General features: G+C 42.6%; 1 pseudogene; it reads right to left on the bottom strand.

The window, feature by feature from the left end:
• Window positions 1-289: 289 nt before the first annotated feature.
• Window positions 290-22,022, bottom strand: part of LOC113563336 — a 40,247-nt pseudogene continuing 18,514 nt past the window's right edge.

Raw genomic sequence — 22,022 nt, 5'->3', positions numbered from 1 at the left:
AGTCACTGCGGCGCGACAAGTTGACATGTTTGCACGGAGGCCGCACGCTGATCGCGCACAAGCATTAACAAATACTCCGTTACCCGCAGGGCAGCATACAGGATGCATTCTACACATGTACAGGATGCGCCAAAGGGAAGTTCATCGGGGACAGGTGGCCAGGAATTGTGGACGTGTCGACGAACGACTTGGTTTCCGTCACGTTTGTTGCCATGCGATTAGTAAGTAATGTAAAAAGTCGATAGTCGATAGTCCGCTGGATGGACCGCTGGAGTAAAGTGCGTACTCGCACTTTTTAAGCGTTTATTGGGAATAATCACAGTATGTTGCGATTAATACATGTATAAATGCAGCCAGTTGATAAAAGTTTTTGTCTTGCTTTTGTAAAAGTTAGCTGGCGCAGAACAGAGATTAGTTGACGAAACAATTTAAGGAAAAGAGTGGCGAACAAGGCGTTCGCGTAAACGTTGTCCTCGACGTTATACCGGCGTTCTATGTTCCCTCTTTACGAGTATCTGCAGCAGCGAGCCGCCACGTATTTTCCTCTTCCGTAATGTCTCCGTGCGGGTCTTTTGTTCCCCTCGATGCGGTAGTTTCACCGTAACATATAAAGTTTGTGTTTTCTTGCGTGGCGTATAGTTGGCCGTTCTCGCTGGCATAAAGCCGGAGAGGTCGCCAGAGGAGCCGGAGGCCGTTTCGTGACGATGTACGGCTAGCTCTCCCATTTTACGAACGCTGAAAACGCTTCCAGTGAAACTCGAATTGGATATCTGGGTCGGGGAATGTAACCGCAGGTATACAAATAGTTGCGTATTACGTGCGAGACCTTTCTTGTCAAGTGTCATACTAATGTAAAAGCCATCAACGATGGAATGTAAAATGAGAGGTATATTTTAAAAACTTTATCTCCTTAAAGAGAAAAGCGTGCATCAACATTTTCACAGATATCACTCGGAAATAATCGATGCGCTTAATTTCAAGTGCATGGTGGCTTCGTACGAGCAAGGTGATCGCTATTTTCCGACAGTAAGGAATGACTTACGATTACGTTCTTCCTTGGTCCCTCCAAGTCTGGTTTCGGAAGGAGGAGTTAAAATCAGCCGACGCAAAGCAAAGTAGTACAATCTGCGAGACCGCTACTTGGCTATAACAGATATGGCAGGAAATAAATGTCTGTATAAAGGAGTTGGCAAGTTCACCGGATGATATCAAGATGCCGCCGGCTAATACTGCCCGCCAGTTTAGTCCAGGGTGGGACGACATTTTATCCGAGAACGTATCCCTTTGTCCCGTGCCTATCTCCTCGCCTGCGATATACTCCGATATCAAAAGAATTTTGGCTTTATTTCCTCGCTTTTATTCGCTCGGGAACGACACTCTGTATCTAATAAAGAGAAATTATATCCCAGCTCACAGGCTTCCGTCCGGAATAGCTTCAGCGTCGTCTTTCATCAGCGATGTTTGGTGCTCATACCACGTCCTTGATAACAATGCAAGCTCAAGTTTCGTATACTTTGTAAGTAACGGTCGAACGACTATAAGATAGTAAGCGTTTAAATACTTTGCCTATGTCCTATTATAGCATATGTATATCGATCAAGTATTCCATCTAGAAAATTGTAGCTTAAATTACAATTGTAACATGAAATGATTTGTTAAAACAATCACACAAGGTACGCGATTCAGTTTATAATGTTCATTAAATCACAAGTACCTAACAGTGCTGCTGTTCCAAATTGTAACCTGTCGTTGCTCGGAATGATCGTCAAGATTCATCGCCACTGAGAAGGAAACACATAAATTACCGAATAAGACAGGCGAATACTGCGCCGGAATATCACGCGTCAACTGGCTAAAGCGCTTGTTTCGGAAACGAAGAGACAGCGACTGTCGCGTGGCAGATGCTTGGCCGGTTGTGCGTCTTGTTCCATTCCGGCCGAGAGGCAGAAATGTGTCAACGTGTCCGGCATGAAAGACGAATGTGCCACGGAGGTTCTCATTAGCAGACCGCACCAGGGGTGTTCCAGTGTCCCTTCGCGCTTTTCCGCTCTCCGGCTTTCTCGTTTCCACGTAATTCCACCGCGAGGATTCTCCAGGTGCTCGTGAACGTCAAGGGAACTTCGGCTGCCCACCCACGCTAACGCCTACCAGTTAATCTTCGCGTTCATCCGTACGAAGGTCACATGACTAATGACCCCGGCATGCAAGCGCACAATGAGATTCCGCTTCCTAGTCGGACGTTTTGTCCGCTTCCTTTCTACACGGATCATCATGATTCGTGTAGAAAGGATTGCTAATATCTTCAAGAGCTTTGTTGTCGACCGAAAAGGGATCGGTGACGCTCGTTAAAGTAAGCAGAAATCTGAGAATTCTCAAAATGGCCAGTTATTGTTTCGAGAATTCCAAGAATGGATAGCACACATTGTTAAACATATTTTTAAATATGTATTACTATCAATAAAATAATCAATGATACTTAATGAGAGAAAAGTCTTATCATCTTATCTTACGATCGTTCGTACGAAAAAGAAAATGCATTATAGTGTACTTTTGTAATGTATTTTTTACATTATGAAGATTGAGATATATCTACTTCGATTTATAGTGCGAGAAACTGACCTTTGTACAAGTAACTGAATATATCTCGAGACACGATCGATATGTTGAGGTCGCGTAAGAGGCGAATAAAGTATGCAGTGGAACATGTGTAGTACCATTTTATATCATTCATTGCACTTAGCCATTCTGACAATGTAACAATATATTGTACAAGAGGAAAAGCCTGTCTACGCCAGGTAGTCCCTGGACCGAAATTAAAGATTTCAAGAATTTTCCCATTACCTGGGGGTGAACCCCTATCACCATGCGAAATTTGGTGTTTCTAGCATGTCAGGAAGTGCCCGATCAATTCAACGACAGACAGAATAGGGATTTTATATGTATAGATGATTGCATACATAAGTCGTAAGTCAGAATCATCAGTGATGCTCTGCTTTCTTCTGTAATCGTAATTCGACACTCTGTTCCCATCGCTTGATTTATCATTGCGAGTGCATTTTAAAGAGCCCTGGCGGCAGGCAGCATGGGAAATAAATCTCGTGATATTTTGAGACAAATGCACGCATCTCTTTCTACTCGTTCTACTCGGCGAGAGAGCGAGAAAATCTGACGCTTCATTATATGCTATTTCACTCGTTGGATGTAGGATACTATAATGATGCGGGTCTATGTACGAAACCGAAGCCTTCTTGACAGATGAAATGGTGAATATCTCGTAACGGCGGAACGTACATACATAGAGAGCGAGAATGATCGCTCGAACTCATCTCGACAGAAATACGTTTGCGCGCTGGCTTTCGTTCGGCCAGGGTGTTCGATGGAAACATACTCGTAAACTGCGCCTGCCGCACATGTCTTATCCCTTTCACCACCACGTACCGAGAACACCGGTCGTATATTCTCGCCATGATGGCTCCGGAAAAATGTCGGAAACTGCAATGCCACGGCAATTGATCGCGTGACACGTATCTCTCACCTTCTAAACCGCCTTCAACTAGAAGTTAACGTGTCATTATCACGATTCTGCCGTAACGAGTGCCTTACTACGTCACACATAGCACATGGTATGACCGATTTAAACCTGCTGCATCAAATCCTAACGCAGTTTGCAATCCTAAAAAAGAATAGTTTTTCATCATAACGTGATTAAATCTCGACTTTCGCAACGTGAGAGTCAACGTGTAACCAGCGACAAGCAGCGAAGTCGCGTCTAGTCATCCTGCGTCATGTCTTTTCTTTCGCAGGCATCTTTCCTGTGGTTAAAACGACGGTACGTGATAGCGGCATTAAAAAATAACGAGACTTCCCATCGTAATCGGTAATACCGCAAGTCCGGCGCGGACCGGCAGGATAGATCGCAGTCATTTCTCGGCGATCGATCAGGCTGACGTGTGGCGGCCTTAATCGGCAGCGTGTACACGGATCGGTACACGCGTCAGGACGCGACGACGTAGTTAACGGCTTCCAGGAATGGTCTCTCACTCCGGACCCGACACGCACTCACTGGCCATATCGAGGCTCCATCTGCGGCTACCGTGCCACGCCGACAGACGTTTCACCGATCGGCAATCTCTGCCGGATTATTATGCCTGTCCACCGACTATGATCGCTGCGGACACGCCGGTATGCCGGCCTCATTAGCCGTTCGGTGCTCGGCTTAAGCCAATGAGTAATGGGCGGCCGCATGGTACTGCCGCCGTGACTGCTCATATCTTTCCCGGCAGATTTACCGTCCCCCTTCATTCGGCTCTTTGACGTACGTAAAAGACGTTGATCTTTTAAACCGTATGGCAGATTGACGAGTATGCACTTTATGTGCACGAATCTGCAATTTCGCGCGTGGGTATGCCCTCGATCCTATCGATATAATCCATTCGATCGCTTTAATTGTCACAGATCTCGCTTTTATGTAAAAAACATATTATATCTTTCATTCTATGGTACTTAGCTCTTTACTTGCATGGAATATAAGTATATACTCTACGTCATCTATCAGTGTTGTGTGTAATTAAAAATTTTCCGTGATGCTTTTGTTCCCTAACAAAGTAATATTTTACGTCTCTGAAAAAGTCTTTGGAAGGCTCCGCTTCCTCAAAAACACGCCAAAGACTTGCGCCTGCGGATCATAAATATGCCATGCACCTTAAAATTGCAATCACTATCACGAATCCCGTATTAGTCATTTTCATAAACATCACGTAATCATGATATATTCAAACGATTGTCAAGAAGGATATACCGGGTATTACCATCGCAAGCGCGCCGGTATGCCGAACTCATTAGCTGTTCGGAGCTGGGTTTAAACCAATGAGTAATGGTGTTCCTCCCATTGCTGCCGCCGCGGCTGTTCTTATTTTTCTACGCCGGCTTATGGCGCTGACCGTACAAGCTGTGATTATTTATAATGCCAGCTCTCGAGACCGGCTTTCATATCTTCTGTCAACGGAATAGGAACAGGCGGCAAGGTTCTTTGCGTTATAGAACGCTGCAATGTATGCATGGGACAACAAACAGTCACGTTAGAATTCCCTCAATGTGGTTACACTTATCACTCAACTTTGCGTCATCTAATTGTAATTTGATTGTCCACACTACACTTTACTTGAAATACTTTGGCCGTAACTACTGGAAATTATCATTTCAGTAAAAGGTTTTATTATGTGTCGAATAGTACCTCTTGATACGTTTTAAATATCCGTGTATTCGCTTATTTGTCCTGCCGGAATAGTATCGGGCGAAATGGTTATACCGCTTTTATTCTAGCTCCAATGGTGCGATAATCCCTAAGGATGAATATACATGCATGATATAACAGAGTCGATGGAAACTCACTACATACAAAGTACCTTTTCTCTTTTCTCTTTTATTATTATCAGGTAACATATATTTTTTTATAAAACGGTATAATATAATCTCGTTTAAATTTATCGATATCCATGTCTGCTATTCGATTCTCTAAAAATATCGAAAAAATATTGCATTATATCAGGAAATGAGATAAATTGCGATTATTGTGACACAAATTTACATGATAATTGTGCCATTTTGACGTAACAAGTTTTATAAACTAAACAAGTGCAATAACAAAACAACAATGATGATTTCAACGATTTCTTGCAAATACCTGAAAATACGAATAACACTGCAGGAAACGTCTTATCACTCCGATGAAGAAAACCGATAGTCTCGAGGAATTACTTCTTTCACATTTCATTTCGTGCTCGTTCTGCTGAGTGATGCCCAAGATACCGCCCACGCTTGCGTCTATAAGAGCCGACTGATATATCGCCTCGTTAATGTTTCGCTTCATCAGATGTTATGACTGAACATCCTTTACCCTGCCACTGGGTGGTCATTTCTGGCTGCTCTTGTTGCGGGTCCCGACGTTATAAATTATAGCGGACGTCGCCACGCGCTCGTAAGTCGCACGTTTCGTCTTTCAGGATTATATCCAGTAAGCGCCCATCTCATCTCCACGATACCATGATCGAATATTAATCTGCAGCGCCATGACGATGTTATATCGATGTGCATTCCGGCATGCATCGTTCAACATAAATATCGCATGAATTACATTTAGCCTAAGCCAAAGTGTGCATAATTTATGTCCTGAAGAAAAATTGAGCAAAAACGTTGCTCGCGATTGTGCAACATCGGCTATTTAAAAAGTCTCAACTTCAGCATCAAGAATTTTATCAAGAGTTATAAATAATCTCGCTTGGAACGCTACCGTTGCACAGAAAAACATTGCAGTCACAAAGGCGCGCCAAGTAATATATTCGCTTCTGTCGTAGTAAATTTAATGATAGACTCGAGCTATCCGTACCACTGAAATAACAAATCTTTGAATCTTTACGACTATTAGAATCGGTTGATATATAAAGGCTGAGAGAAATATGGTGCTTTGATAAATATAAACTGATTAATGTTTCAACTAGCGCATACCAATGCTGCTGGATTGAATAAAACACGATTATATGTATGCTTTCGTAGATATCGAAATCTTTTATGCTTTTATTTCCAAACTTTTATTGTTTAGAAAACATACATAAAATTACAAATCGCTAAATTCTTATCACTTATCACGTGCCATAACGAAAATAAAATCATGAAAAATCAGCTGTAAAGATGTCACAAAATGTTAGATTTTTCTATTTATTTCTATAAAAGAATAATCAACGTGGACACTCCTTTTTAACGGTCAAAGGAAAACTCGGCGCGAAAATATGGAAACATTACACGATAAAGATTATCTCCCGCGTCGAGTTATCGTACCTCCCATCCAATTTCCTATTCATTCCCTGAACTTGACAGTCAATCTATGCGTATTACGAAGGGATCGTCGTAGACGACGTATTCGAGGGTGAATGCCTTTCCGTGCTGTACACGCACGCACGTACATACCCCTACGTCCTCACACAAAGGATCGTACACACGTACGCGGTCAAAGAATAGCGTAGGCCACGATCTCTGTAAAGGCGTCGCCGTTTAGATAATAACGCGCATTTTATCTCCCTCATAAAACCTAATTTATAGCCACATCCAAGTCCATAGGCGTGTACGTACGATCGTGGTGAATAGGAAGGACTCCGACAACGGCAGTGCCGTAATTTCGGAGAAAGTGCCCGTTTGGGATCCAAGTTGTTTCATAAATTTCTTTCCGAAATGATAAAAGCGTATCGCTTTCGAGATTATGTTGTACAGAACTGCATAAAAATTCCGCCATTACCAACGTGTTGTTATGCCCCGGAATATTTGCGCAACGTACGTTCAGTTGGTGGATTACACCATTTATTAGAATAGAAATCAATTAACTTTTCTATTTAAATAAATGTATAGAAATATAATAAAATATTTGCAATCTTTGATCTTTTCTTTCCTCAACGGCAGATGCTCATGATTTAAAGATTTTGAAATAAAAATCAAGTTTTACAATGTACGAATTTACTGCTAAATCAATCAGTTGCGCAAAAAATGATTTATGCAGATATTAATGCATGATAAAGTTTACTCTTAAAACGACCGGCTATGGTGATAGCTACGCCATTGGACAGCGGCGCATACGCGGAAAGAGGACAAGTCTGCATCAGGAAAGGTCGCCGAGAGTGAATAGGACAGTAATATTATATCGGTGTTGAAACTTCCCCCTTCGGCATTTAGGTGACGAAAAATATGGGCCGTCACGTGCGCGCGCGTTCACGATGGCTCGGCGTGCAGTTACCGACGATAAACCGCGTACGTGTTTACCGTATAATCTCCGACGGGCGGCGATAAATCCGTGATTTACTCTCATTACCGTGCCTCCGAGTGTTACGACTCGTGCTTACGATATACAGCCGACGGGATAGTTTAATTTATTCATATTGGCATGCCATTTTCTACCGCCCGTGTCCCACTTATCGCCGATCGGGATAAGAATCGCGGCAATGTGCGCGACAATAATGAGCCTCATCGTTATCCGGCTCGAAATAATTCTCTAATTGAATGCAAATTTATAGATTCTCTAGTGCGTCCGGCACGGCAAATCAGGCTCGCGCCTGGAAACTGGAAAAAGAACCGACAGTTCGCTTTCTCCCCGACGCAGAAAGCGACGCAACGATACAATTTTGCGAGGCACGTAGCACACATCGGTGAACATCGCGGTAATTATTAAGCGTGACTGGAACGTGACGGGATGAACGCAACGGGATCTTAATTTTGTCATGAATTCCTCATGGAATTCCGCCGCCGATTCGCGACGAAATTTCGCCGCCATGTTACTTTGCACTCTCGTTCGCGTTTCCGTCGCGCTTTTAAACGGCAAGAAACCGGACTCGCTGCGCAAAGATGTTTTGTCAGTGGAGTGCATCGAATTTTGCGGCGCAACACATATTGAGAATAACGAGAGGAGCATATGGACATGTCGCTCCACGAGAACGTGGACGAGATCAGATGAAGGATGAGGGGACGAAGGATGGGTTGCCAAGCTCTGCGAGGGAAGAGGGTGTAAGGTAACATACATCACGTTTCCAGTTTATGGTCCGATACGCTCCTAGGAATTGGCACCCGCGCCGAGCTTTCCCGCAAATGCAAGGAACGCAAGGGGATGCGAGGGCAAGGAAATACGAGGCGTTATGGCTCTTCCTGGCTCGTAACCTCTGGTCATAAAGCTACTGCGGACTAAAATATTGTCCGCCGCCGCGCCGCGCCGCGTCTCCACGCCTACGCGCCTAGCCGTCGATCTATCTTAATGCTATTACCGTAATTTATTAGCGTCGTTCTCGGCCGATAAATCGATCCTCCCCGTATCTGCCCGAAAATGACTCCAGTCCAGTATATAAAGACGTCCATGATACCATTATGAATTACAATATGCAAAGTGAAAGTTGACAAAAGAGAAACAGCCACCCAATTTTCGAGCACTCGCTCGAGATAAATAATTACGAGAATAATGAAAGAAAATTGAAAAGCACATTAGATTTCCTTTTAAATGCTTGTTTATTGATCAAGACATCCGTTTACATTGCAACTTGTTGAAAATACTCTTCTCTTGTGCTCGTCACAATTATTGCGCGCAGTGAATTTTCGACTGAACCTCTCTATTCTTCTTCTTCTGTATTTATCCTGTATTTATCCCATTCAAGCGAATGAACAATTACATGTACCAATGTGTCAAGTGAGCCAACGTGGTCGCACGGTTTGCTCGTGCCAATACCTGACGGCTAATCTGATGAATGAGTCAGTGAGTCAACCGAATTCAAAGTACGCGTTCGAAATCGGCGACACGAGGCAAGACACGGAACAGAAGCGGCGTTCGATATCCCACGACGCGCCGAATAATTCAGCATGGTGAAGCGCGGTCCATTTCGGGATCGCGTAAATTTTCACACCCTCGAGATCTCCCCGCTTGTTACAAAACAATCCTCGGCGGAAGCGCGGTTATCACAGCCGACGACAGCGCCTCGCAGCCGGACAAAGTGTTTCCCGAACGTCGTAAAAACGTAGCCGGACAGTTACGACGGTACCGCGCGCACTCGAAAAATATAATCGCAATAACAAGCTCCCTCGCACAATGCGCAGGCATTAAAGGCGCGACTATATTTAACGACGTGCACGAGGTGGAGAACTCTCGCGTGCACACACGCATACGCGCGCGCGCAATATTATTATCTCGTGATTCATAGCGCGCATTCATAAATGTTCCTGGGCCCGTATAACGGAGCGGTACACGGCGGCGTGTATCGATTAACGTCGCTTCCTGACGGGATTTACAGCCGGCGACTAAATTATTTAAAGTCTTCATTTGTAGCGCGACGGATGGACGGACACGAGCTGGCGACCACGTAGCCGGTTCTTCTTCGGCCGACAGTGTAAGCTCCTCGTACAATCGATGGCAAAAGTTATGTTTTGTCACTGAATAAAGCCTCCTTCACATCCGTCTCTTATGTGCGATTCCTTCCTTTCGATAGAACATACAATGAATATATTATTCGAAAAAAGTAATAATAATATTCGACATTTTGTACTAATTTATTATTTATATCAGAGTCACGCCAATCATGCCAGCCAGTTCCGTTGAAAACTTGATAAACTGCAAGCGGCACAAATCATGTGCTCGCAACTGCTCTTAAATAATCGGACGTGTCCAGAGGATTCGAACAACGTCCGCACCTCTCGTACCCGCATCTACAACCTAGTGTAACTTTTAAACGCGAATATACGCGACAGAGATCCTCGGATTGTGTTGGCGTGCCGCGGCTGCCACCGTCCGTGCCACTAACGTCCAAACTCTCCAGCAAAAGCGTGCGCGAAACCTCTTCCCTTTGCGGACGGAGAATGAAAGAGGAAAGGAGGGAGGGTGGGGGAGAGAAAGAGAGAGAGAGAGAAAGGGAGAACAAAAAGAAAGAAAACGGGAAGAAAGACGGAAAGCCACAGGGCGAGATCAAGAGAGAAGAAGCGTGTGTTCCGCGCGTCCATGGACTCGGGCGAACACTCGTGTGTGTTCCGTGTTCCGAATGCACGGAACAAGCGCTGCTTGTCCGCGGCCACCTGAGTTATGATCGCTCGGTGCCCACCCTGCCTGCTGGCGAGTCTGCCTGCTTGCCTGCCTCCTGCCTACCTACCTCCTGGCTCGACTGACTGCCCTCTTCTTCTTCACCCTTCTACTTTCACAACGGCCATCTTGCTTCAGGCCGAACCGGTTGGTTTCTTAAGCTTTAAGGTGGATACACACCACCTACGGTCACGGATACCGCAACGCGCCGGACGGATTCAGATCGACATTCGCATCCGCATCTTCGCCGACGACGCTGAATGTGAATGAACGATTCCCGATGATGTTGGCGCGTCGCGCAAACAAATGAGAATAACGTTACTCAGATACCGATTAGCCATACCGTTTCCCGACGTGTCGTACAATCTCCCTGTAAATTTCAAGCGACGATACTGCGGGCTTCAATGTTTTACATAGGTACATAGAGGTACTCGTTTAATTTTTGCTGCAAACGGTATCGAATTGTTATCTGGTCTGGTTCGTCCGAAAGAAGTAAAAACAACGAGAACCCTTATTGTTCGATACAGCTGCTCCAAAACATTGTCCCGTACGTAATAAAATTTACCTACGGTGAAATTTGTGCTTTAGACAAACCTGCCGTTATCTCACTCGGCATCCAGAAAAATATGCGTAAAAATACGTAGTAGCCGAACACTGTCTCACTGTAAGATATACAGGAGATATACCGCGTTATGCAGCGTAATGCACAGCTCTTACGTGTGCGCGTCTTGTTGGCTGCGGTGCTAGATTTATCTTTCATTAGTACGTCGTTTGCATTGAATAGACACGTTACGAGTTAACGGGCCACCCGTTAATTGTTTGTCCTCGTCCTCGCATCGATGCCGGTTCCGCCGCGGCGTGACGCTTTGACAAGATACGCCCCGGCGGGGATATTACGACGGGGGCCGCATAGCGTATACATCGGCATGCGAAAAGGTGTAAGAGAACCTCGACTCCTCGGCCGCAGCCCCGCGGCAGCGAGGCGTGGTCGCCGCAATTACCTCGATAGAGTTACAAGACTCGTTTTATGCCTTCGCACGAATTTATTAGCCCCATTCGCGTCAGTTTAATTACGAACACGGCAAGCCGTGATCTCTCTTTCTTTCTTCCTTTCTCGTTCTCCCCCCCCTCTCTCTCTCTCTCTCTCTTTTCTTTTGCTCTCTTTCTCTCTTCTGCTTTCCTTACAGGCTGTCCACGGACTTGTTTTTACCAGCGAAAGTGAGTCGAGGACCACTACCGCGCTAAAAAAGATGACAATTTCCATATATACACGCCAAAGAATAGCAAAATAGCGATGTACGAAATGTACACGGGAGTGGATTACGCGCGCACGCCCGCGTGGTATCAGTTGTATCCGCTTCGCACCGAGCGTATCCTTGAAACTCAAGTGGTAATTAGTTCTAAGCGTTTAACGGAATCTGAGAGACTGCTAACTGCTTTGCGCCTACGTAGCTTTCTCTCTCATCTCTCTCTTTCTCTTTGTCCTTATTTCTCTGCCACGATATATCTCTCTTCCTCTCTCTTTTTCCCCTCCTTATCTCTCCTCTCTTCTGCTCCTTCTGAGAGCGTTCGTTTCTCTCTGCCTCGCGCCCCCCTCGGTCCTTCTTCTCCTCGCCATAGCCACTGCCGCTTTCCAGCTAATTGTGAGCAATTAAGCGAGGCAAAGTCAAGGAATATTATGAAATTAATTACATCGCGAGATTGAAGCTGGAGACCGGTGTGCAAGGTGTAGATAAGTATTTAAATTAACGCGTTTTTATACGCTGCCAGGCACGCTCTGCGCACGCATTACGCTTTGATTTCATTACGCGAGCTCATTATTGATTTCGAGTTAAGCGAACGTTGTTTTTCTTCCTAATTAATTTTAATGCTCGCGTCTACAGAAAGCTGTATGGTACAACTCTGTTCCTTTATCTATGGAGCATACACATAAAAAGTATCCTCTGTTGCTGCAAAACACACAGCTTGTATTTAAGATATCTTATGGAGAACTCGTTTCATCGGTAAATTGTATAGTTAGAATAAAACGGAATGAAATAACATGTATTACCTGTTTTATATCGTCGAAACGTATCTTTTCTTGGAAGATGTACCCTTTTCCCGTAATCTGTCCTTCATTTAAGTATATATTCTATGGCATTTATGGAGAACCCTGTCTCTTTTGACGTGTTTCGTGAAAATTTTATGCATGTCGTCAACGACTATTTACAATTAAGTGAGTAATTAATAATTACTTAAAAAGACACATGAATATTGGTATCCATAAAATTGCCAATTGTTTACACGAAGCGATAAACAAATGCTTCTCGATTACTTAAAGTGCGATAGAAATACACTTTCACCTCCGGCTCTCATAATCGCGACTACATTGGGTGCCAAGAGGGCGGAGAGCAACAGTCGTGAACGTTTGCGAGCGTGACGCCCGACATCGAATCGCGGCCCCTCCACAAACCTGGAAGACAAATCGGTCCCGGTGGGTGCAAACGTCGTAATTATCGGAGGCGGTAATCTCTCGACACGAGAGAAAAGGAGAAGGTGGCAGAGGAAGCAGAAGAGATGCTCAGTGAAAACTGCGTGACAGAGTGGCTCGGCCTGTTCACCCTTGGCGTCCTCTGGGCTGGTTTGCCCCCCTTTTGCTCGGAATGTCGGCCATACATTACCGCCGTTAGAACCCGCCAGCACTATATTATTCCCCGGCGCGGCGTGGCGCGGTTGAGCTCGGCGCGTTGTGGTGCGGTAAAACGAGACAGCGGTAACCGAAGGGAGAAGAGAGAAACGAAGAGACCGAGCGAAAGAAGCGAGAAAGGGAGACGCGGAATAGCTGGCGCAGAAAGAGAAGGAAAGGAGTGAGAAACGGCGAATCAAGTGGACGAAAGTGAGAGAGAAACGAGGCTCACTCGGCTGCTGATAAACTACCCTCCGCGCTCACTCTGCAGGTATAATAAAATGATATCTGGCCGGCTGTATCGCGATTCTGGCTGCGAGCGGCCGCGCCGGCACAAAGTTGCCGCCTGAGCGCCTGTGGCGGTCGTGATAAATAATGCTGCGCGGGCCGAGAGACGGCGGGCGGGCCGCGTGTATGCGATCGGTCCTCCACGCCGTGCCATGCTACGCCACATCGAGCCATGCCGTGTAGCACCCCCGTGCCGTATCAAACCGTGCCACCAAAAGCGTTTGGCTCTTTGGGCACGCAACACACGTCGCGCGGGTTTCGACGGACGGGATGGACCGGTTGCCCGTGCTCTTGATCCGTCTACCAAGCTTGCTGGCCACGTGTGGCAGTCCTCGAATCTTCCGCAACGTCTTCCGCACCTACCACTCGAGATCCACCATACGTCAGTCAGTATTCGTTTGCTTCGGCTGCTACTTGCTCCGATAACACACAGGTGTCCCGGAGACCTCTGTCAACGTATAATATTCCTCTGTGCGGTTCATTCTACCCGCTTGTGAGGGTAAATTGTGAGGCTTAGAGACGCGCCGCGGGCTGAAATACTTATGCCGATATGTCGTGTGAGCGAGCCGACGAGCTGGAAAACGACGTCCCGGCAATATCACGCCGCGGCAAGCGCTCGTTCCAGTTCGCACGAAACGTCCTGCATGGCGACGTGAATACGACGTTGCGTGACAGCCGGCTCGTACGCTTTGCTCCGTCGACTTTATCGGACGTAATATCGGGCCCAGAGCGCACCATGATGCTATCATCCGACGCTGTGCTTAAAGCCGTCAGGTTGACTCAAGATCCGCGTACGCTTTTATGGTGATCTTAAGTTTCATTGATGAGTAAAATCTCTCTTGTGATTAGGAGAATTCTTCCGAAAGATTACCAATTTATTTCAAATTTCATATCAATATCGGTACACTAAATTGAATAAATTTTAAATCTGTTTTTCGTAAACAGTGAAAAGAAATAAAACAACTAAGGAAAGGATGACTAATTTGTTTGAATAATGTAATAATTTATTATTTTCTACATATTTTGCAAACAGGCTACAGATAAAATATGCTGGAAAGGTTGCAGAAAAGATTAATTATGTGTGTAGCATTTAAATGGATGAAAATACGAAAAAAATAAATATATATTAAATTCAATTACTCTTTTGCATATGCCGCCCTTTTATGAAATACAATAAAGACACGTTGCCACTTTGACGCATTGAGAAGTGTCAACGGAATCAGTTGAGCCGTCGACAAAAGATTTGCCGACCACAAGTGGACTCAGATTGAAAAGTTTCAAGAAATCGGCTGTCAATCAGGCGAGAAAGATTGTTGAAGATCCATTACCGAACAATGTCTGGTGATTAACAATCGCCAGTGATGCTAACGACAAGCAAACAAATCGTGGCTTATCCCGGATTACGTCTCCCCAAGGGGTACTTAGTTGCCACGACGAACCAGGGTTTATACCCTGGAGCCCAGTTCCGAATATTATACTCAGCCTGTCACTCCCTTCTGTTATGGCTTATACCATCCCAACTCCTCCTTTAACCTGTCAGGTGAGAGACGCCGTGCCAGTTATTCGATGGAGAGAAGCCTTGATGAACGCCATCCGCAAGACCGCTCCTCTTGGATCACCACAAAAGAGAACGCTCACCTCTACGTATTCACCAATACGTACCTTTGCGCGCGCGGAACAGAAATTAGTAAAAGAATAATCGACGATGTGTAAGTCGGTGGTTTGCATCGGAAGATGTTTCACGTCAATTATGGATCCAACATCTGAAATTGATTATGCAAGCTTTGTGTTTATAAACAATATATCTTCTATGAATTTTATATCTACTTTATACTTTAAGTTGAAAGTTAAAATCTTTTACATTGATCTTTCGTTAATGGTAAAATTGCGTGTGTCACGTATATTTTTAATCTTGATAAATCTTTTGTACTAGAAATCTCGTGAATTATGCCTACCATGTTTTTTTATCTTACATAAGTTTAAATATGTTCTCGAAGAGAAAGACATGAACAGTCGTTGCAAAGTGTGTTCTGTCAAATGCACAAAGACAAAGTGACAAGTTAAACAAGAATCGAGATGCAATATGTATTATGCGTACGATGATAATATAGAATCCCGAGAAGGTGGTGGTCGACTGAGTTTATTTCAAAAGACAACAATAGAATGCATCGGTAGAACGTATTGTATGCAGGAAGGCGCGGTATCGCTCACAATGCCTGCTGCATTATGTATCGCATGCTGGTGGTTATCTCTGTGTGTTGTAATCCTAAACAACTGTCCATACACGCACTTCGTGCAGTGTCCATGGTGCCAATGGCATAGCAATTGTCTGCATCATAACATGCTGTTTGTATAAAGAGAACTTATTATGCAATACATCCCGAAAGTAAAGTTACACTTGATTTTGTCAAAAATATTGCTTATCAGAAATATTATTTGTTAACAATATTATTTTATAATTTCGATACCTATAATCTTAATCCATTATTTGAACTCTTTACACATCTTATCGAACATTTATCTTTATCTTTAAATTTGTTTTGTATTGCTGCGCATTTGTTTTCATGCGATTATATGTAAAATATGATAAAATAACAGCTCTTTGTTGATATTTCAAACAACAAATTAATTGCTAAAATCATTTTTAAAAATGGCTATCAAGAATCTTGAGTAATCTTCTTGCTTTTTATCTCAACATACAAACGCAAATGGATTTTCATTGAAATTTCTCTCCTTTATTTTTCAACAGCTTTTACAGATATCTTTAAAGATACATTTGTTATTTTTTTGACATACAAGTTACCGTGATGAAGAAGGCAGCTCTTCCAGGACGCGACTTCTTCATTGCATTGGATTAGAACTGACCTGTGCAAATATCTTCAAGTGATATTTGAATATTTCAACGTATAAGTTTTGATAGTGAGATTTTCATATCCAAGCACGTCTGTCCAATATAATTATAAAATTAAATTACAAAAATAAAATGCTCTAATAATGATACATGCACGAAACCTTAAGCAATGTGTAACTCAGGACAAATATTAAAATAGAATTTATCTGTCATTTGAAACAAACTCAATCTGCTATCGGACTATGTCACCAGAAGATTGGCCTCATGGGAGTGACAATGTTGACCTCTACAAATCCGTTTCTGAAGGTATAGAAACGATCCAATCAACGCTCTTGCTTTCTATAGCCTTTCTTGACATGGTCTTGACGACCACGACCTTTTTTACGTACGATTCAATAGAATTTGAACAATTTGTTTTTCTCTGCCGAAAGTCTGTCGCACATATGCACATTTTTTTATTAATCTCATCAATTAGTAAAATATATATGTTTCAATCATAAAAATGATAGTACTACGCTTGCTAGGATAATCGTATCTTAAAAAACTCAATTAAAATGTAGGATTGCTGCGCATTTCGAAAGAACATGTATATACAAGTCTTGTTTGAACAATATAACTATAAAAAACAAAATACAAAAAGTAAAAAGTTGTCTTTCATATGGAATTAGAAGAAGAGTCTGCAAACAAATGATAGACTGAAAACATAGAGAGAGCAAAGACAATATTTTAAAAGACATCAGAAAGAAAGAAAACGAACGAATAAATCTGAGTACTCGTGAATATAGTCCGCCAGCTGGTTTCCGTCACTCATGCGGTCTCTTTGATCTCCCTCGCGTGTCCATCGTGCACTTAAGCGCGTCTTCTCAATTTAATTTTAACCCGCACGAAGTACAATCTCCTAGCTATGGTTTGTGTTTATCGCGCAGAAATGTCCAAGTCAATGGTATGTATTTAACTGATTTTGCAGCATCATTAAAATCTGTAAATATATAAAGAAACATATTTTTTTATGTGTGTGTGTGTATGTGTTTATATTTTAAGATTGTATGCAGTAATCCTCAGCAACTTATTTAGAAGTAGAGATAAACACATAGCATCTTGATTGTTATAAATATCAAAAGATTAAGAGATCGATATTTGTGCCAAAAATATTTTTAGCCGCATCACGTATGAATTTTGTCTTCATAATTTTACATTTTCTTTTTGTAGCAGATTTCGTACGAAAATAACAAAAAATATAAATTAATGTATCTTGCAATTCTCGTCGCGACACGCATCAAGAGACAGATGACAAAGGAACGACACGGCTAATGGACACATTACAAAATCAAAGGCGTGCAATGCCGACTCTCGCATCCTTTAATTAAGTCTCTTTCTCACTCTTTAAGTATGGAATGTCTCCTGGCAGCTTCGAAGAACGCTATGCAATGACACTGACGTCCGAGAAGACATAAAACACGACGCAGGCGCACCATTTATCATTCGCACAATTAAGGTCGAATTTGTGACAACCACTTAACGGAATATGCATCTAAGTCTGGAACTAGTTTTTGGTTTCTCTTAATAGTCTCAAGGTGCTGTACGGAATATAAATGCATCAGTTCTCAGCAATTGGATGGAACAGATTTTGGGCTCGACGTTTCATAAGAACCACAGCGTAATTGATACAATTCATAATCATCAAGAATGCTGCATTTAACGACATATTAAATTAAAGTAACATAATTATTGCAACGAACGTAACATAACAGCATCTGTGTGAATTAAATTGTTTTGTTGTTGAGCTGGAAAATATTCACGAACGACAGTAATTTCATCTGACAAGAATATTCAATTAGAAATGAACGATTGTACGTTTCGTAAATCGTTAACGAATAATTAATTGACTTGACGATACGTTATTACGAACAACATTCCAGCGCATAGCGCAGTTCAAAGCGCGTATATCAAAACGCCCAGAACAGTTTGAAATATAAACCGAGCGCTGAGAATATACGTGCCAGCAAAACGCAACCCATTGACATAATGTATGTTTGCGCACAGAAACTTGACGCAAATTCGCGTAGCAACGGAAGTGGCGTCACGCTCTCTAACATCACAATGGTTCATAAATAAGTTTTAATCCTACCGAAACCTTTATTCACTTTAAAATCACCATACCGTGGTGTCACGAGACAGGTGTTCACGGTTTGTTTAACAGCTCAACTGGAGTAGGTACTGATGCGAGACCGATGAGAAAACATTGCGCGCGAATACAATTGTATCATTTATATCAAACTTTTATGTATTGTGTATCCAATACGGACATAAAAAGCATGAAATAAAATCATTATGTACGATCAAGTTTACCTGCAAACTCACTCAACACAAACACCACGCGAATAAAAACTATATCACATTATCTGTATTTTTTCTAATTTGTATCTTTGAGGTACTGTAAAAATACATTCTTTCACGTGAAAGGATCATCTTCATCTCGTAACATTTAGGGCTCGATGAGTTTTCTCATTCCGCTCAATTGTGATGAATCCAGCCACAAGCAGCTGTACCTAGCACAATGACAATTTTCAACATTCAGTTTCACAATACAATGTGAAAATGCATACAACAGTTGCAGGGTGTCTACCATCAATGCGGAAGGGGATAGAACGGCAACGGAAATTCATGACGTCGCGTCGGATCGAAGCGCCGTGCCGCGCGCGCGATGGCTAAGCATCATAAGTCCTCATTCCCTTCGCCTTCGCATCGCCGCGCCGTGGCACGTCGTAACGAGGTACGAAGGAAGGCAGTCAAGCAGAGTCAGCCCAGGCACCAGGCGTCACGCCCGCCAGTCATCGAGCTCGTCAGTCGCCCACGAACGCTTATAAAGATTCTCGCGAGCAGAATGTAGATACGAGCTGTCAGCTCGACATGAAGCATGCCGCCGACAGCGCACGGACAGGCGGGACAGGCGGCGGAACAGGCGAATCTATCTTCTCTCTCTTTCTCTCTTTCACACATATACACACAGGCAGGCACACATATCTGCTTCTTTCCTCCTTGCACTCGCTGCTCTCGGTTAGCTGCCAACTAAGTCTCCGTCCTCCTTATACTCTCCTCCTTTTCCCCTCATCTAACTCGATAAAGCCGTGCGTTTCCATCCTTTTGTCAACTGCTTGTACTTTTCGACTTGTTATCTTCCGCCTTGTTCTGTTCACTTATTTGGAGATTTTTTTGAGATTTCTTTAAACACTGAATCATTTCCTTTATCTTTATTTCATTTATCTTTTAATCCTTATCAAACTTGTTCTTCCCTTTCTCTTTTCTCTCTCTCTCTCTCATATTCATTTCAAAAGCAATTCATCGAAAGCATTCAATGTTTTCCTAACAAAAAATATTTTTCTTTTATAAAAATAATGCAATTACGTATTTAAATACTATATGACATTTAAATAGCTTATATAGGTCTGTTATATCCTGGTGTGTTGAATAACGAGAAAGAACACGTAGCACTTTCAGTTTGTCTAGCGGATATGAGATAAGCCAGACGCATTTCCATAAACGAAACGTCGTCTCTGCACTTTTCTACTTACGGTGATGCCACGTTTACGTCATGACTTCCGCTCCAGGTGTTAAGCAGCGCAATGCTAGTGCGAAAATGGAGTTATTTCGTGTCGAGCTTTTTAGAAGAGCCCTGTGCGACATAGCAGCTATCTATATGCTGTTTAGCCTAGCACATGTCATTTTCTTTCTCGTTCCTGATATTTTTCAACACAATTGTCTGATAAGAATCCACGATTTCCTGATATTTTATCATTTTTATCTTCTCGAAATCGACACACATTCTAAAACCTAGATTTTTTTCAATTTTCTTTTGCAATTTTTCTCCTTTATTCATAATTTAAATTTAAAAAAGAACAGTTTTTTATCACATATATTATATCAATAATGCACATTCAATAATGTAAATCTCGAATAAAAAAATGTAATAAAACTGTAAAATGTAATAAAATGATATAAAAAAGATAAAAAAATCTCTTGGAGGATATCGAATATGTTTTTACATTTGTACACATTTCAGCTGTAGCATAATTGAATAATTTTGCTATTTTTAAGAAAAAACTATTTTATATTTTAAGTAAAGATTTAAATGAAAATGTCGCGATGTTGGAAATGTTACATTGTTGATTGTCAGCGGAAATTTATTCGGCCTGTCTGTTTGAGTTACGAGTAGAAAGCTCGATAAGGCAAATCGTGCAGGCGGTACTAAAATAGCTTGGTATATTTATGATATTCATTACAACTTTATCTAATCGACTCGAGTACCATTAATTATTACTAGCTGCGAACAATTATGCTTCGTGCATGTCTTCCTGAAACTTTCTACGGAACGTAAGCAGTTGCCTATCCGTCATACTAGCGGCTTTACAACAACTTCGTTATGAAGGAACATGTTTTCTAAGTGACGCGTATTTCCTTATCAGTTCCATATTCACTTTGCAATTATACAATACGTGATATACATAAGGATTTAAGGAACTCTCATGACTCAAAACAAAGTTTGTGCGTAATTATTAATACATCCTTATCTTTGAAAAATTATCACTTTTTGCGCAAACATAATCGAAACTAAACCATGTGTGATTAATAATCTTATCTTTCCGCGTTATAAACAGCATCAATTAGCTCTGTCAGTGTTAGTGGCACTTTCGCGATTTTCCATTAACAGGATGAGATATGAAAATTGAACGGAAAGCTCATTTAGAATAACTCGAGCAAAAACAATAAGACAACAAAGGAATTAATCTGCACCTGACACTTGATGCTGACGATGTGTGTGTGTTTTGTTCATCTTATTCATTAGTTTTAAATCTTGCATAAATGTAATTGCACAGTAACAGACGAGAACTGCAGGAACTGACAAACACACGTGCATACACATTCACAAAGTCTCTTTAACATAACATCATTCATGCTTTTGCTGATATCAGTCAGTTAGGAAAAAATCAGTTAACGTCAACCGCAGACCGCACGCATTCTCTTTACATCGAAATACAACAGCTAACAACGAGGGAAAATTCGATGCCCGATTAACTGCGCGGGCAATCGATCATTCCCACGTCGATCAAACCAGTCTGCAAAACGATCGACGAACGATCACGCAGCGAACTGTAGCCAATCGATTATCGCGATACTGGCATCAAGCACGGCTGGACCGCGAGAAGCAGAAGAAAATTAATTTCGGTCTTAATTAGGTACAACAACCACACATGTGTGCACGATGTCCCACTAATACCTACGATTGCATTCTAAGAAGAAATATTCGCGGTTTTGTCGATATTACCATTTATCATTATCCGCGTTATTATTCACAGGCCAGAGCGTATGTTGCGTATGGCACACAATAATAATCTTGATTGTCTCCGGGCACTGACTCACGCCACTTTGCGCCACTATGTCCAATTATAGTCATACGAGGGTGTTGCCAGTGACGGCGACGACGTTGCTGGCATCATCAAACCCACCGTCGACGACGTTGCTACCACCTTCACCTTAAAGGTCTGGTCTGGTCAAGTCGTTTCCAACATGGTTGGAAAATGTACAAAATGCTTCTCTTTAAAACACGTTCCGGAAACACATTCCGCTCG

Source organism: Ooceraea biroi, chromosome 14, assembly GCF_003672135.1.
Source record: "Ooceraea biroi isolate clonal line C1 chromosome 14, Obir_v5.4, whole genome shotgun sequence".
NCBI lineage: Eukaryota > Metazoa > Arthropoda > Insecta > Hymenoptera > Formicidae > Ooceraea > Ooceraea biroi.
The sequence above is the reverse complement of the archived record's forward strand: the minus strand, read 5'-3'. Positions and strand labels throughout refer to the sequence as shown.